The following is a 16,645-nucleotide window of genomic DNA, read 5'->3' on the forward strand; positions in this document are numbered from 1 at the left end:
GTCTTTGCAGGTGACTGAAACCTTCAAACATTTTGGAAACTTTCATTTTGGAAATTTTTAACATATAAAAAAGAAAAGAGAATATTTACCAGTTTTGTCAATTATAAACTAATGGTCTATTTTGTTTCACCTGCCCCTCCCCCATGTTGCAATAGATTATTTTGAAGTAAGTCTCAAATATCATATCCCTTAATCCATCAATACCATCACATGTCCCATGTTCATATTCCCCTCCTTAACTCACAAATAATTTTTAGATTTGATTTATGTGAATCAGGGTCCATATATTCACACACTGCATTTGGTTGGTAAGTCTCTTAAATCCCTTGTACTTTACAGATTCCCCCTCCATCTTTTTCATTTTGTACTTGCAATTTGTTTTGTGAAGAAATCAGATCTCTTGTCCTGTAGAGTTTCCCACATTCCGTATTTTGTTGATCTCACACACACACACACTGACCCTGTTGGTCCAACACCGTCATAGTACTCAGTATCCTGCATCTCCCAGTTTTCGTACGGACATCAATTGTTCCTGAGGTCCATTTTGTGACAATGAGTGGCAAGGTGGTGAGGCTCTAATTCCATCGTTTCTTTGTTTGCTGGGCTTCCCCTACAAGAAGATGTGCCCCTTTCTTGACTGTACGATCATCCCAAAGCAGAGTTCCTGTAGATGTTTGCTTTTTTTTCTGTTTTCCAGTTTTCAGAATAGTGAGTTAGTTTTCAAATATCCTCCAAGGATGACAAATGAGATTTTTAAATCTTGGTCTCATTTTGATCGCATGGGTTCTAAACTATCTTTCATGAGTCTGTTCTTTCTGACGACTAAACTGCTACATTTTTGGCTGGTGCGAACCTCTTCAGAGCGGCTCCTGAATCCTTCTGACATGACCCTGGGTTCAACAAGGTGCTGCAGGCTCATCTTCTCTATTTCCCATTCCAGATCTGGAGTTGGCTGATGTCCAAGGAGCCTTGCTAGGCTCCGAGTAGGAAATGGCATTTAGAGACGGCAACCTGGGTGCTGGGGTGCTCATAGCTACTGGGTGGAGCACTGCCAGACTTGGAGCGCTTCTAGCTAGGAAACACTTTATTCTTTGTAAGAATAAATATGTAATAAGTTTATAATGATAATTTTCATTCAAATGAAGGATTATGGAGTTTTTCCTTAGCTTGTTAGATGCTATCTTTTTTAACAGAAAAGTCTGGTTCCTAGTGATATTCCTTGCATACTTATCTACTATAGATATGTGCACATGTTTCAGAATCACACTACCAGTATTATTACCAACTGTGTGATTATTGAAACACATAAGATTTCTTTGCACTGGTTTTGTTTAGAGTGTCTCTTTAGAGGGTCTCTCACTGGGAGTGCAAATTACTGTTTCAAAGTCAAATCTCAAAACCAGATATATGTGTAGCTTCCGTTCCTGTCTCCTCCTAACCTACTAGCTTTTGGGTTTTCCTTCCAAGGTTTATACATATAGACACACACACATATATAGTCATATACATGTATTCATATATACATGTATTCATATATGTTTGTGTGTGAATATATATATAAAATATAAGCACACGTATTCCCCTTTTCTTAGATAAAAGGCATCTGGTCTGCTGTACATAGTGTTCTGTCCCTCACTCTTTTCACTTATCATAACAGCCTTTGGTAGGAGATCATGTCTTCATGGCAGAAGACAGTGCTCACTCTTGCTTATAGGTGCATAGTACTCCACTGTGTGGATCTACCCAGTTTATCCAACTAGTCCCAGTCGATGGGCATTTGGGTTGTTTGCAATCCTTTATATTACAGATGAAGCTGCAAAGAGTGGCCTTGGGTGTATGCCTCACTGAATGTACTTTGTCTTCAGCCTAGACTTGCAGAAGTTGTAACTGGTCGAAAGCCGTATGAGTTCCCTAGATATTGCTGGATTCTCTCAGTGGGAGTTGTGCTTTTGCATCTTACCAGCAGTGCGCAAGAATGCCTGTTTCCCCACAGCTGCACGGACCGAGTGCATTGGCTTCCCAGTCCAGTTTGAATTTGCCTCTTATGCTGTAGGTTGAAGCTGAGGTTTCAAAATCTTTTTATTGGTGACTTTTTAGAGCACTTTAGAGTCAGATAGCTTTATTTTCTCTACCACCAGGGCATCTTGGCCCAGTGCAATGGCTTGTGGAGGGCCTGAGTGGTCCAATGTGCAGGCGGGTAATACTTTAACATTTGGATCCTGGAGAGTCAGAAAAGTATGGTCTTGCTCAGGCTGCCGTTTTTGGGAGTGGACTGGAATACTTTTGCTGTTTCATCCTGTCTCACCATTAGCAAGCCCTCCACATCCTTGAAGGCACAGCTCAACTGTTCTTCCCACCATTAAAGCAGAATTAACTTCCCCCTCTCCTGCAAGACTCTTATCCTTGGCCTTTCTTAGCACACTGACCATCTCCCCATGTGGTCTCCTGAGCTGGGCACGTTTCAGTGGTGTGAGCTCCTGGGACGGCAGGCACCTTACCCTTTGCATCCTCAGATCTCCCACAGCACCTTGCAGGATGAAGGGTCCTCAAGTTGCCTGGGAAGGGCCTGAAGGAATGTGCATGGGGAGAAATAATATGTCATAAATATGAGTGTCTGGGGAAGGGCCTGATCAGTAAAGCAGGTGAGGGCTGTGTTTCAGGGAAGTGCTTGCTCTGAGCTGTAAGACTGTCCACGAATGAAGCCACCTTCCTCTGAAGGAACACACAGAAAGCCGCCTGTGGAGAATATCATACCCAACGGGGGTGTTGGGGTGTTGAAAGAGTAGCTGCTTTAGAAATATGGGAATCAGAAATCTGGTCATATGGAAAAGAGCAGCTCATTAACATGTATCAAGTATGGACTAGGGGAGGGGGCGAACTTTTTAATATCCCTGAGTGTTTGGGTCACTGGGCAGGAGCCCCCCACCCCCCGCAATTGTAAAATGGCATAGTCTCTGTGTTCCCCACCTGTGCATCCTCAGGTGCCTTTGCATGAGACCCATACCCACTGAGATCACCTCAGATTTTTACCATTTTCCAAGCAGGCTTCTCTGTTTAGGAAGAAAACTTGTCAGCTCACTGCCATACTTGGCAATTATATTTAGTTTAAAAATAATAGTGCTTATTTTTTCAATTATAAAAATGATACATGCTCATAATAGAAAATGGGGAAGTATTAAAAACTAGAAAGGAAGAAATAATTATACATGATTTCACTGCCTGAAACACCCACTGTTAACATTTTAGTGGGTTTCCTTCCTGTCATTTTCTATGAATATTTATAACTGGATTCATTTTCTGGGTACATGCTTATCTTGCACTTTAACTTAAAGTTGTAACATGAGCATTTTTCCATTATGAATAACCATTGTAGATATTTATTCTCTAGCTCTTTACCTGAATCCTTCAAAAATGTCAGTGAAGTTAAAAGTGTATGTAGTTTTCTGTTCACCACAATGAGCAGCAGAAGCTCATCGTAACAAGAAAATCAAAGATGACAAGGAATATATCATTTTGAAAGGATGTTCTTTATACCCCCTCCCCTCAGAAATAATCACCATCATTGGTTGAGTTTTTCTATACATATGTTGCTATTCATATCTTCATATATACATACAATTTTGGTATTTGTGTGCTCAGTGCCTTGTGAGGTAATCCCAAAGCTAGGTGAGCAGTGTGAAGAATAAAATGTAAAGAGCTCTCATATGCCAGCCTCTGTTCCATTCCTTTCCCCAGAGACAATGACAGTTAAGGATTTGGAATGTGCTCTTCTCATTGTTTTCCTGGGCATTTTTGTGCATAAGAACATGTGCATTTAGGAATTGCTGATGCCTGCTTCTGCAGTAGAGTGGCACAATGGAGCACATGGGAGAAAGATGGCATGGCTCTCAAAGCCATGTGGCTTTCCTGTCTGGTGTTATGCCCAAGAATATGTTAGTTTGCTTGGCATAGGGGATTTGCAGATGTAATTAAGGTTACTAATCAGTTGGCCTTAAAATAACAGTGTTATCCTGCATTATCTGGGGGGCCCTAAGGCAAGCACATAGACCCTTCAATGCAGAAGAGGAAGTGGGCCACTTTCAAGTGGATCTTGGAAGTTCTTATCACAAGAAAAAGAAATCCTGTAACTCTGTATGGTGATGGATGTTAACTAGACTCATGGTGGTGATCAAATCACCATATACACAAATATGAATCATTATGTTGTACACCTGAAACTAATATAATGTGATATGTCAATTATATCTCAGTTAAAAAAAACAGAAGAAGAAAATATAAGATATAGGGGGCCATGTGGCAGGAAACAGGGTCCTCAGCCCTACACCACAGGGAGCTGGATTCTGCCAGCTTCCTGGAGGAAATGGAAGCAGGTTCTCCCCCAGAGGCTCCAGATAAGAGCCTGGTGGCCAACAAGTATTTCAGGCATGTGAGCCCTGAGCAGAGAATCCAGCCATGCTGTGTCAGACTTCTGCTCTGCAGAGCTGAGAGCTCATAAATGGGTGTTAAGTTACTACACTTGGGATCATTTGTTATGCAGCCTAGAAATTAAATACAGATTTATGTTGTGTTGTAGACATTATCTGGCTCTTTGCAGGGAAAGTTTGGCAACCTTGTACTACAGCCCCCAGTTCTCTCTCTCCACCCAGATTTCCTTCACCTTCACCCCTTCTAGATGTCTCCAGGGCCCTAAAGACCATCTTCGTATCACTCCTTCCTGCTTTTTCAGGTTTTGTCTGTATCTACTGATCCCCAGTCTGAAAATTAAGGTCAGCCCTATTTCCCCTCCAGCCCATCCCTCACACCCCCATGGTTGTTTTAGCTTGATTTTGATTAAACCGATGATCAGCGTTCACATTATCCTGCTGTGCACATACTATTCACAGCTATGAAACTGCCAAATGAGGTAACCTATGATTACCTTTTCTATTCCTGCACAACTTTTGTTTTCCTTGGTGTTAATAACTGTCTTTCATTTTCTTGTGTTTGGTTTTCTATGAATTTACAGTTAATTTAATCCCAAACCTTTACACCTTGGCTGTATGTCCTCACAATGAGGTCTCGTGCACTAGATGTGCTATCAGTTCACCTTCCTGAGAAAGTCCCTTCTGGAACCTCCCCAGCCACTCCGGTCTGGGCTGCTGCCCCTCTGTCCCGGAACGTCTCTTCAGCGCGGTCTAGCTGATGCCCCTTCCTTTGTCCCTATGTCGGGTCTGCTGTTCCCTGTATCCTAACGCCTTCCCTTTTTTTTGAGAACATCCTCCAGGAGCTTCTTGAGAGAGGATGTGCAGGAGGTAAATTCTCTGAGAACTTACATTGGAAACCATCTTTATTTTAGCCATGCCCTTGACTGAGAGTTTGGCTGAGGAGAGACCCCTCTAGGCAGAGATTTTATCACAGGATGGAGAAGGTTGCTCCACTGCCAGCCAGGCTGCCTTTTGGTCTTCAGAAGTTCAATGCTGGTGTGGGTAGAATAAAGCCACTGCCCCAAAGAGAACCCTGGCCATAATCCCTGGAGCCTGTGAACAGGTCACTTTACATGACAAAAGGGAGTTTGCAGGTGTGATTACATTAAGCATTTGAAACTGAGAGATTATCCTGGTGGGTCAAATGGAATCCCATGGGTCCTTGTAAGAGAGGGGCAGGAGGGTCAGAATCCGAGAAGATGTAAGAGTAGAAGCAGAAAATGGGGTTGGGGGACAGAGGACTTTAAAATGCTACACTGCTGGCTTTGAAGAGAGATTGGCCACAGGCTAAAGAATGCAGGCGATCTCTAAAACCTGGGAAAGGCAAAGAAACAGATTCTGTGCTCAGGGTCCCTAGCCTACACCATGGTTTCAGCCTTGGTGATTTCCTTTGGGAAAATCCTTTGGTATTTCTGACCTCCAGAACTGCATAAGATATCAAATTTATGTTGTCATAAGCCACTGGGTTTGTGGTTGTTTTTATAGCAGCATTGGAAAGGTAATACAAAAGTCACTCTGATCCTTGATCCTTATTCCTCAGTCTTTCTCCAACTCTGGAAGCTTATAGGATGTCTTCTGTCCCCAGGGCCCTAGGGTTTGGGGATGTAGGCCTCTGTGGGCACTTGGGGGCTCTTTGCAATGTGGCAACTCATCTTCTGGGGGGTCTTTTAGACACCCCCCCAACTCTATCCCACCCATTCTCTGTTTCATTCTCATCTGCCTGAAATTCCTATTATTTGAATGAGCGTCACAGACTAGTCGTTTAATTTTCTAAACTCTTCTCCTTTATTTTCCAACACTTTCTGCCAAGTTTCTGATCTTAGTTTTATCTCCTAAATGTTCTCTTGAGCTTTTCACTTTAGCTCTCATGATTTTAATTTCCAAGAATCCTGTTTGTTCTGCGAATACGAGTTTTTCTCACACCCTGTGTCTGCTGCACGGTTGCAACATCTTCTATCTTTCAGAGGATGTTCGTGTTCTTTTTGTTCTAAAGCATCCTCCCCACAGACGTCTCTGTTGTCTCCAGATTGCCATTCCCTGTCTCCATCTTGGTCCAGGCCATCCGCGTTTCGGTCTCCAGGTTTCATATCTGGGCTTCTCTCCGATGGCCGCCGGCCCCGGATGACCCCTTTGTGCTCGGGAATGGGGCATTGACACGATCGCTGGAAACCCGGGACCGCGGTGGGGCCTGTCCGCTCTGAGCTTCACTGCAGGGTGGGGTGGCCAGGTCATTTACTTGGGGATGTACCAGTGTCCTTCCTCTGATTCCATCCAGAAAGACCCTCCAGCCTCAAGGTGAAGCCTTCTGGAAACTGAATTAGGAGGAGGGCTGGGGGTTCCAGCATCCAGTATACATCATCTTTGTGTCCTTTTGATATGACAACACTGGCCTCAATTGTGCCTGGTGTCCCCCAGTCCAGATTTTTTTCCTCCTCCCTCCCAATAGAAATTTATTGTCCTCTGCTAGATTGGGAGAAAGGCAGTCCTGGACGATGCAGGGTGGGGAGGGGTCTGAGTGACCCTCTCCTCAAACCCTGCTCACGGCCCCCATCGTCTCCTCTGCCGCCAGAGCCGCTCAGAGCCTCTCAGCCCTGGGGATCCCGCAGGGTAGGCCTGGTTGGCCCAGGTCTCTCCCCACTGCCAGCTCAGGACTCGTCTTCCCGGTAGGTGGGCATCCCATGGATGGCTCTTCCCCTGCATTCCAGCCTCCAAAGGTGTCTAGTGTTGCCTCCTTTCCTGTTGCCTCTCCCAGCACTTTATGGCTTTAAAGCAACCTTTTCACTGGCATTGAAAGGGGCCTTGGAAGGAAGCAAAGCAGATGCGTGTGCTCAGTTCTTCTACCTCTAACTGGCATACCCAACCTATTTCGCACATTAAGAGAATACCTTTTTTAACATCTCTCTCCTTACAGAACAAAATTCTTTTCAGTAATAATCATGAAATGATAATGAGGAAGAAGAAGGATATCCAGAAGAGAGATGCTGAGAAGATGAAAGATTTTCTCTTTTCTCTTGTTGAACTTGGTGTATAGAACCATGTCAGACACACAAGCAGACACACAGGGGAAAATCAATGGCTTGGTATTTTCACTTACATTAATTTTAAAGATGGAGGGATTTATATGGCATGCATGTTCTATTTCAGCATTTTAAATTCTAAACAGAAATTAAAACTCCAAGTCATGACATAACAGAATAACTGAACTGACATAACCCAAATCCTCTTCCTTCCTTTGTGAAATCACTGTGCCAGCCAACATTGTTTATTTTGAATTTACTGTGTAAAACAGGAATATGCAGTGCCCACACCCGGGATAGGCTAGAGATTGGAGCCCAAAGAGGGTGTATGTGATTCCAAACATGTGAGGAGTGTTTACAGCTGGGCCTGCCTCCCCTGGAGGCCAACGTGTACCTGGAGGTTCTCCAGATTAACCGGACAAGCGGCCACACTGCACTGCCTTGAGGACACACATCACATTCTGGAAGTTTCTTAAATTATTTGCAATGTAAAATTTGACTACTCCAGGTACTGCTAGGAGCTCTCACCTCTGTTCTCTCACTATATGTAATTGTAATCGAGTCTCCTTTGCTGGGTCGCTTTAGTGATAGTCACTGTTTGGCAGGTCCCTGGTGCCAGCAGTTAAACACTGAAACAGAAAAGCCTGTTGTGTGTCTCTGCATCCTCCAGCTGCATGGAAGTAGATGATTTCTACAAACAAATGGGAAAACAGAGGGCTTGCAAATCCCCCAGAGAGGATTCCTAGGTTCTCCTCCATCTCCAGTGGCCAGAATTCCTGTCTTGTTAATCATGAGCCTCTGTTCTCAGGCTCAGCCTTGCCATAAGCTGCTTGCTGGATTTTGATCCCTCTTGTGGAAATCCATGTTTGTCTGAATGTATTTTACAAGACATTTATTTGCTCCCTTATATTTCTAGAAGCCTCAGCTGGTAAACTTTATTTGGTGCATTGTTATCAGTGTCCCCAAGAGAGGCAGTGAGGCTGACAGCCCTCTCTTCCCTCCTGCCTCATCTACTGTCACTGGGCTCACTGTGAGCAAGAGACCGTTGGTTTTGGGCTGAGTGTTTATGTCCCCTAAAATCCATAGGTTGAATCCTAAGCCCCAGTGTGATGGTATTAGGAAGTGTGGCTTTGGGAAGTGATTAAGTAGTGAGGGTGGAGCCCTCATCAATAGGTCAGTGCCTTTATAAAAGGACCCTGGAGAACTTTCTAGTCCCCTTTCTGCCACACGAGGACACAGCAAGTCAGCCATCTGCAACCTGAAAGTGGGTGCTTGCTGGACCCCAATCATGCTAGCATCCTGACCTCAAACTTCCAGCTTCTGGAACTGTGAGAAGTACACATCTGTCATTTAGATGCCATCCAGTCTGTGGCACTTTGTCCTGGAGGCCAAAATGGACTAAGACGTCTTGCTTTTTTTTTTTTATGTAAATACTTTTATTTATATTCCACATGGTCACTGGAAGAAGCAACAGGTCAGTAGAATCCAGAAGCTCTCTTGAATACATTGCCTCAAGTCAACCTCTTGCAGAAAACTCACATTCTTCCTCTTCAAAACATCTTTCCCCCAATGTTTAGTCTGACAAATTTCAAATCCACCTCAAAAATTAACAGTACAATGAAAAATTATACAAACTGTGCCAATTTGCCAATTGCCAACATTTTGCCACGTTTCGTTTTAGCGTTTTCTGTCTCTCTCTCCATACTTAATCACAGACACACATGTAGAAAAACCATTTGAAAACAAATTTCAGTAATCATGTTTTGTCTCTAGGTATGTCAGCATGTATTTCCTAAGAGAAAGGACATTCTCTTATGTAATCGCCACATGATTATCTCAATGAATTTAATAAATTTAATTTCAAATTTAGTTTAATGAACTAACTTAATAAATTTAACCTCCACACATGCTATTGTTATTTAATAGAGAGCTTTAAATAATAATTCAGTTTCCCCCATTGTCCCAACAATGTCTTTCACAGTTTTTTGATGAAAGATTTAATCAAATACTTGCATTCATTTGTTGTACTGTATCTCTTTTTAGCTAGAATAGTTCCCCTTCCTTTGTGTGCACAGGTGCATGGATGTGTATGTTTGCGCTTGTGTATTTCATGATACTGATATTTTCCCAGGCCAGTTGTTTTAGAGAAGGTCCTTCAATTTTGGTTTGTTTGCTGTTTCTTCACGATTAAATTCAGGTCATAGGTTTTCCGAAGGATGGTAGACGTGATGCTGTGTCCCCAGTGCAGCACAATAGGTGGTACATGATGTAATTTTGTCCCTTTATTACTCATGTTAGGACTGATCACTTGGTTAAGGTATCATTGCAAAGGTGCCCTTATCTCTTTGCAAGAAACTGGGTTTTAAATCCTTTCTTGGGGTGTTGTTTCTGTCCAAGTGCTATGCACATAGCAACTGACCATCAGGGGCCTGAATTAGACAGGAAGCAAATACATATTGAGCTCCCTCTATGGGTCACATATAGTATCCCATTTAATCTGCCCAAAAGGGTCACCATTGTCCTGATTTTATAGATGAGGTAGTTGAAGCCAAGAAAGAGAAGTGATGCGTCCCAAGTAAGTAGCCCCCTGAGCGAGACCCTAGGATTCAGACCCAAGACGGTGTGAAGCTGACATCTGCTGTCTGCCTCCTCCCTGCCTGCCTTGCCTGCAAATCAGATCCTGGGTCCTTAGTCTGTGGCAATGCAAACGTGCTGATGACTTGCTTCTAGAAATTTGGGCAATGGATCCAGTGGAGCTCGTAAAATTTCACAGGCCAGAGATGTCACAAAGCGTCCTTTAAAACAGTGTCAGAATTTGTGCTTACATGAAACATGTGATGGGCGGCAGTTGCTTATTACTTGACAGCACTGAGTAACCTTTCACATCCTGACAATCCCAGTTTTGAGAAATCAAAGATCACTATCAGGCCGGCATTCATAATAAATCAAGCAGAAAGTGCAAACCTATTACATCAGTTTATCCCAAAGGCATTTCCAGAGATCAGTGATGCAGCCTGCGGAGGCAGAGGCTAACAGCCCCTAGAGGCTCCACTCTCCCCTTCTTGCTCGTGGAAAGAGGGTCTTCCCCTTTTAACTGGGCAGATAGATGGCTGGCTCCCTATGTGGCTGCCCAAAAGAAGAACTACACTTCCCAGGCTTGGTTCTTCCAGTGTCAGTCAGCCAGGTGAGTGGGAGGTGCCCTTAGCAGGTGTACCCTTAGCAGAAAGAGGTTTGTCCTCCCCTTCCCCTTCCAGCCAGGACACAGATGTGAGTATATGAAAGTGGCAGAGGTGAATATAGAATGCTCTGTGACTATGGTAGTGGTAGGGGTGAGTAGAGGGAGCATGTTGACCACCCCCCTCCTTGACAAGGTAGAACACAGAGATGGGGGATGTAAAGTACAGCTGTGCCTTGGTGGGCCCTGTGGACAAAGGCCACCCTCCTGGCATGGCAGGGCACCAAGATGGAAGCAGCCTGGGTGTCTGGCACTGAGAAGCCTCCCTGTCAGTCCTAGGCTGCTCATGTCCATCCCATTGTGCGTGAGAGAAATAAACGACTTTATTTATTTATTTTGGTATTATTAATATACAATTACATGAGCAACATTGTGATTACTAGATTCTCCCCATTATCAAGTCCCACTACATACCCCGTTACAGTCACTGTCCATCAGTGTAGTAAGATGCTGTAGAGTCACTACTTGTCTTCTCTGTGTCGTACAGCCTTCCCCGTGCCCACCCCTACATTATGTGTGCTAATTGTAATGCCCCTTTTTCCCCTTCTTCCTCCCTTCCCACCCATCCTCCCCAGTCCCTTTCCCTTTGGTAACTGTTAGTCCATTCTTGGGTTCTGTGAGTCTGCTGCTGTTTTGCCCCTTCAGTTTTTGCTTTGTTGTTATACTCCACAGATGACTGAAATCATTCATATTGTCTTTCTCTGCCTGGCTTATTTCAGTGAGCATAATACCCTCTAGCTCCATCCATGTTGTTGCAAATGGTAGGATTTTTTTTCTTCTTATGGCTGAATAATATTCCATTGTGTATATGTACCACATCTTTATCCATTCATCTACTGATGGACACTTAGGTTGCTTCCATTTCTTGGCTATTGTAAACAGTGCTGTGATAAATATAGGGGTGCATATGTCTTTTTGAAACTGGGTTTCTGCATTCTTAGGGTAAATTTCTAGGAGTGGAATTCCTGGGTCAAATGGTATTTCTATTTTGAGCTTTTTGAGGAACCTCCGTACTGCTTTCCACAATGGTTGAACTAATTTACATTCCCACCAGCAGTGTAGGAGGGTTCCTCTTTCTCCACAGCCTCGCCAAGATTTGTTGTTGTCTGTCTTTTGGATCGTGGCCATCCTAACTGGTGTGAGGTGATATCCCATTGTGGTTTTAATTTGCATTTCTCTGATGATTAATGATGTGGAGCATGTTTTCATGTGCCCGTTGGCCATCTGAATTTCTTCATTGGAGAATGTCTGTTCAGATCCTCTGTCCATTTTTTAATTGGATTATTTGCTTTTTGTTTGTTGAGGTGCATGAGCATTTTATATATTTTGGATGTCAACCCTTTATCGGATCTGTCATTTATGAATGTATTCTCCCATACTGTAGGATGTCTTTTTGTTCTACTGATGGTGTGCTTTGCTCTACAGAAGCTTTTTAGTTTGAAATAGTCCCACTTGTTTATTTTTGCTTTTATTTCCCTAGCCCGGGGAGATATGTTCATGAAAAAGTTGCTCATGTTTATATTCAAGAGAGTTTTGCCTATGTTCTCTTTTAAGAGTTTTATGGTTTCATGACTTACATTCAGGTCTTTGATCCATTTTGAGTTTACTTTTGTGTATGGGGTTAGACAGTAATCCAGTTTCATTCTCTTGTGTGTAGCTGACCAGTTTTGTCAGCACCAGTGTTGAAGAGGCTGTCATTTCCCCATTGTATGTCCATGGCTCCTTTATCATATATTAACTGACCATATATGTTTGGGTTAATAACTGGACTCTCTATTCTGTTCCACTGGTCTATGGGTCTGTTTTTGGGCCAGTACCAAATTGTCTTGATTACTGTGGCTTTGTAATAGACCTTAAAGTTGGGAAGCGAGATCCCCCCTGTTTTATTCTTTCTTCTCAGGATTGCTTTGGCTGTTCAGGGTCTTTTGCGGTTCCATATGAATTTTAGAACTATTTGTTCCAGTTCGTTGAAGAATGCATTTGGTATTTTGATAGGGATTGCATTGAATCTGTAGATTGCTTTAGGCAGGATGGCCATTTTGACAACATTAATTCTTCCTACCAAGAGCATGGGATGAATTTCCATTTATTAGTGTCCTCTTTAATTTCTCTTGAGAGTGTTTTGTAGTTTTCAAGGTGTAGGTCTTTCACTTCCTTGGTTAGGTTTATTCCTAGGTATTTTGTTCTTTTTGATGAAATTGTGAATGGAATTGTTTTCTTGATTTCTCTTTCTGCTAGTTCATCGTTAGTGTATAGGAAAACAACAGATTTCTGTGTAGTAATTTTGTATCCCACAACTTTGTAGAATTCAGATATCAGATCTAGTAGTTTTGGAGTGGATTCTTTAGGGCTTTTTGTGTACAATATCATGTCATCTGCAAACAGGGACAGTTTCACTTCTTCGTTGCCAATCTGGATGCCTTGTATTTCTTTGTGTTGTCTGATTGCCATGGCTAGGACCTCCAGAACTATGTTGAAAAAAAGCGGCGAGAGTGGGCAACCCTGTCTTGTTTCCAATCTTAGAGGAAAAATTTTCAGCTTCTCGCTGTTAAGTATGATGTTGGCTGTGGGTTTGTTGTGTATGGCCTTTATTATGTTGAGGTACTTGCCCTGTATACCCACTTTGTTGAGAGTTTTTATCATGAATGGATGTTGAATTTTGTCAAATGCTTTTTTGGCATCTGTGGAGATGATCGTGTGGTTTTTGTCCTTCTTTTTGTTGATGCAGTGGATGATGTTGATGGATTTTCTAATATTGTACCATCCTTGCATACCTGAGATGAATCCCACTTGGTCATGGTGTATGATCCTCTTGATGTATTTTAGAATTCGATTTACTAATATTTTGTTGAGTATTTTTGCATCTATGTTCATCAGGGATATTGGTCTTTAATTTTCTTTTTTTTTGTGGTGTCTTTGCCTGGTTTTGGTATTAGAGTGATGCTGGCTTCATAGAATGAGTTTGCAAGTATTTCCTCCTCTTCTATTTTTTCAAAAACTTTAACGAGAATGGATATTATGTCTTCTCTAAATGTCTGATAAAATTCGCAGTGAATCCATCTGGTCCAGGTGTTTTGTTATTGGGTAGTTTTTTGATTACCGATTCAATTTCATTGCTGGTAATTGGTCTGTTTAGATTTTCTGTTTCTTCCTGGGTCAGTCTTGGAAGGTTGTATTTTTCTAGAAAGTTGTCCATTTCTTCTAGGTTATCCAGATTTTCATAGTATTCTCTAACAACTGTTTGTATTTCTGTGGTGTCCATTGTGATTTTTCCTTTCTTATTTCTGATTCTGTTTATGTGTGTAGATTCTCTTTTTTTCTTAGTAAATCTGGCTAGGGGTTTATCTATTTTGTTTATTTTCTCAAAGAACCAACTCTTGGTTTCATTCATTTTTTTTATTTTTTATTCTTCTCAATTTTATTTATTTCTTCTCTGATCTTTATTATGTCCCTCCTTCTGCTGACTTTGGGCCTCATTTGTTCTTCTTTTTCCAGTTTCAGTAATTGTGAATTTAGCCTATTCATTTGGGATTGTTCTTCCTTCTTTAAATAGCCCTGGATTGCTTTATACATTCCTTTTAGAACTGCCTTTGGTGTGTCCCACAGGAGTTGGGGCTTTGTGCTGTTCTTTTCATTTGAATGACTTTATTTTTAAAGGCACTTTTATTTGGTGGTATTGTTTTAGGATGGCTGAACTTATGACCAAACCAACAGCCAAGGCCACAGTCAAGTTCATCCTACCCGCATTTCCTTCCTCCTCTCTCACTGAGGTTCTCCAAGGACGCCCTACCCTTCCCTGCATGTGTCTGCTTAGGAGTTCTGTTCATGGGGCCTCCTCTGCCTGCCTGTGTGTTCCCTGCACCCCACCCTCTTCCTGGCAAGCTCCTTCTTGCCTTCCCATAACCCCTCCTCCAGAAGCCTTCCCTGACTCCCATCCTTTGTCAGGGAGGATTCATTTTTTTCTCCTCTTCGAGCCCACATTAAAATGTCCAAACATTATTAGCACTTAGCCCATGGCCCCATAGTTACTTGTTTACATGTTGATCTTTCAAACTAGACTGTAGTTTTTTTAAAGTCAAGGCCATATTTTATTCATTTTTGTGTCTGCAGTACCAGAATTGTAAAAGGCACTAATTGGTCTTTGGTGACTGGATGAATGAACACAGATGATATTGTGTATATATACTCATATAAATCCTCATTTAATAAAAAATGTTTCCTTCTTTACAAGATACTGCTTGTGAATAGCACACCCATTCCTCCTACAGAAATTTAAGGAGCATAAATTCACTATTATGTAATTTATAAACCAGGGGAGTGATTATACATTGCCTGAAAACTTGGATTACACATTTGTTAGGCCTCCTGAGCAGTGATCCTGTAAATGCCCCACCCCACCCCCGGTATCGCTGTGCCTGCAGAATGTAACACCCGCGCCTCTGCTCCATTTGCTTCTGTTTCATTTCAGCTCAGTGCAGGTGATCCGAGCTGCAGTACTGGCAGTTTCCAGAAAATGCTCTGGTGTGCTCACAGCTAACAGAGACTGGCATATTCTGTCTGGGAACACCATACAGTTCAAGGAGTTTTCTGTTCTGTTCCAGTGGGTACCACATTCTACTTTTCTTTTGTTCTGTGCCAGACATCATACCAACACTAACTACTCAGCACATGCATTTTGTACTAATTTTGTGCCAACGTCTATACTGGTAAATAAAAAAATGTAAATAAATAAGTAAAAAAAATAAAAAACAAAAAAAATAATAAAATTGTTTTCCCCTCTAGAAATACAATATTAACATTTCCTAGGTTTCAATATGCAACTTGTGTGACAAGTCCTGAAGCCGCCCTATGTCGATGGCACTCTGCTGGAACAGGTGCCACATCCATTCTGCATGCTTCTTGGATGGTGGCCTCTGTCTAGCCTGGATTTTATTTTTGCACAGATTTATCTTAAATATTCCTAATTTGTAAAAATCCTACAATTATCTCCCTCCCCTCCAAAATTCCATGGCCCAACTTTATCCCCCAAACTGTGGGTTTTAAAAATTAATTGAGAGCATGGATTCTCTGAGCATGCAATAATAAAGAACATAGATGCATATATATTTATGTGCTTATTTGCTCATTTTTCTGTCTCCTCCAGGCAGAAAAGAAGCTCCAATAAGAGGAGGCATCTCTGTTTAATCTGGCTGTATCCCCAGCACCTGGCCCATAGGAGGGGCTTGATCGATCTGTGGAGTGTCTCTTGTAAAGGTACTTGCGGTATTAGCCGCCTGCTCTGAGCGCGCATGTCTGCGCCGATGAGGGAGGTAAAGGCTTGCTTTCGGCGCTTGCCCCTCCCTGCATTGGCTCCTCGCCCTTCCCTCTGTCAGGCACGTGGCACTCTGTGACTGCCAGGCGCCCCCTTGGCTGCCGCAGCAAGCTGGCTCTGCTATGATGCGTGCGTGCTGGGATTTCTCCCTTACACTTCCAGGTGTTCTCTCGAGTGAATTAGATTAGCTAATTTGCACAGAAGATGAGCTGTTCAAAATGCAATAACTGTTTTGGAAATGAAGGTTATTTTCTGAAGATAGTGTTTTTAAAGCACATTTTAAAATCTAACCAAGAAGGGGCCAAATCAGACTGGGGTGTAGCTAAGTAGACAAGGAAAGCTGGTAGTTTCTAATGTAATGAAGCTATCAGAAGGCAAGGAATTGAGAGAGAGAGAGAAAGAGACAGGGAGGGATGGGAGAGGGCAGAGGGAGGGACTGCATATTGCTCCGTTTTTAACAAACACAGTCCGAGTGCACAAATGTATACTAAGCCTCTACTATGTGCTAGGTGCTCTTCTAGAAACCAGGACAAGACAAAGCCCCTATTCTCATGGAATGTTCATCCACCATCGCAGCTGTCCAAGGGAAACAGAAGGAAATAAAATATGCAAGCCCCAT

The 16,645-nt window shown here is 42.6% G+C and overlaps 1 protein-coding gene across 8 annotated transcripts in view; it reads left to right on the top strand.

Moving 5' to 3' along the window:
• Positions 1–16,645, top strand: part of MGLL (monoglyceride lipase) — a 278,840-nt gene that overhangs the window by 138,063 nt on the left and 124,132 nt on the right. For 6 of the 8 annotated variants that reach the window (XM_037023681.2, XM_073231147.1, XM_073231148.1 and 3 more), the window contains one exon: positions 15,859–15,968. The exons of 1 other annotated variant lie outside the window; for it this stretch is intronic. The gene's annotated coding sequence lies outside the window, so the exon portion shown is untranslated. Of the gene's footprint in view, positions 1–15,190; positions 15,316–15,858; positions 15,969–16,645 lie in introns of those variants that run through there. One more of the 8 variants, XM_037023688.2, reaches the window with a different exon arrangement.

Source organism: Manis javanica, chromosome 3 (assembly GCF_040802235.1).
Source record: "Manis javanica isolate MJ-LG chromosome 3, MJ_LKY, whole genome shotgun sequence".
NCBI classification, from domain to species: Eukaryota; Metazoa; Chordata; class Mammalia; order Pholidota; family Manidae; genus Manis; species Manis javanica.